Source organism: Sinocyclocheilus rhinocerous, unplaced genomic scaffold (assembly GCF_001515625.1).
Source record: "Sinocyclocheilus rhinocerous isolate Xijiao unplaced genomic scaffold, SAMN03320098_v1.1 scaffold659, whole genome shotgun sequence".
Classification (NCBI taxonomy): Eukaryota; Metazoa; Chordata; class Actinopteri; order Cypriniformes; family Cyprinidae; genus Sinocyclocheilus; species Sinocyclocheilus rhinocerous.
Window position 1 is genome coordinate 1,341,873 of NW_015652995.1, and position 1,690 is coordinate 1,343,562.

Consider the following 1,690-nt stretch of genomic DNA (forward strand, 5'->3'; position numbering starts at 1 on the left):
TTAAAATAATGGTCAAGTTGTTAATTTACAGATATTGTTCGTAATTTTACATGAATTTGTATGTAATTTATGAAAACAGGAAAAATACTGTATAAATAATACAGTAATTTTCCTGTATAAAAATGAGAATTACTGTAATTTGTCATTAATAATATAATCCGTAAAATAACAGTCAAGTTGTTAATTTACAGATATTGTTAGTAATTTTACATAGTTTTAAACATAATTTAAAATTACAGATAAATACTGTAAATAATTTAGAGTTATTTTCCGTAAAATTATGATTTTTTTTTACAGTGTAAAGTACAGGTTCCCACACCTCTCACCTCCCAAAAAAAAAAAAAAAATCTGTGGAACATAAAAAAAATTAATTCTAAAAAAAATAGTCTCAATGTTTTTTGTCTGTAAGAGAGTGAGGGAGGTCCAATTATGTTGGACTTTCATTATAAGAAGTCATAAATTACAGTTGAAAAATTCGGTAACACTTTAGAATAGGGCACACTTATTCACTATTAACTACGATTTTTCCCTCAATAAATTCCTAATTTGCTGCTTATTAATAGTTAGTAAGGTAGTTGTTAAGTTTAGGTATTGGGTACACTGTAAAAAAAATCCATAAAATTTACGGTAAAAAAACGGCAGCTGTGGATGCCGGAATTTTACCGTAAAAAATACGGTAGCAACATTTTAGGTTTTACGGTTTTAACTTAAATTTACAGTTAAATACTGTAATTTCATTAACTGATATAAATGTTACTATACCTACCTATTGAAGTACTGAAATCTGTTTTGTACCTTTGTAATACACTGATAACCACCAGAAGCAGGTGGTGATGAGAATGTCACATGATGAACCAAAGCCCATCACAAGCAGCTTTTAAAGGGGTCATATGATGCGATTTCATTTTTTCCTTTCTCTTTGGAGTGTTACAAGCTCTTGGTGCATAAAGAAGATCTGTAAATTTGCAAAGACTAAAGTCTCAAATCCAAAGAGATATTCTTTATAAAAGTTAAGAGTTAGCCACACCTACCTAAAACGGCTCGTTCGAACACGCCCCCACATATCTACCTCACTATGTGGGAAGAGTTGCATAACCCCGCCCAAATGTTCACGCAAAGAAAGAAGCCGTAACTTTTATTCTCGCTGTAGTATTGTTATTGCCGCCACTGCCATGTCGTGAAGACGCTGTGTGTTTCGTTGTGAAAGCGAAACTACTTTGTATGGTCTTCCAAAAGAGGACGATATCCGATTCGTCATGCCTAGAGCTGATCTGTGCTGGTCACTGAGGGAATACATCAACTTTGCGCTGTGGATCGCCGGATCGGCTTTCACCGCTCCTTCGCCGGGACCACCGTTCTCGACCCCGCCGCCTCAGCTCACTCTTGCCCGGCTTCAGCTCAGGCTAAGCCGGGGCTTTCGCTCACGCTAGGCCGCTGTGTTTTTCGTTGTGAAAGCGAAACTACTTTGTTTGGTCTTCCAAAAATGGACACGACTAGAAATCAGTGGTTAAGTTGTATTTACAACACTGTTCCAGAACAGTTCAACCCAAATATTCAGATGTGTGCAGCACATTTTAAGGAGGACTGTTTCCTGATCCTGGTAGAGTAGACTACAATGCCGGCTGTTCTGACTCAAAGACTGTAAGTACGTTTTTTATATTTAAAGAATTTGCCACAGACGATTCAAACG

At 36.2% G+C, this 1,690-nt stretch overlaps 1 protein-coding gene across 1 annotated transcript in view; it reads left to right on the forward strand.

Moving 5' to 3' along the window:
- The window catches only part of LOC107715190 (putative gonadotropin-releasing hormone II receptor), a 10,679-nt gene that overhangs the window by 8,106 nt on the left and 883 nt on the right, over window positions 1-1,690 (forward strand). The gene's annotated exons all lie outside the window — the stretch shown is intronic.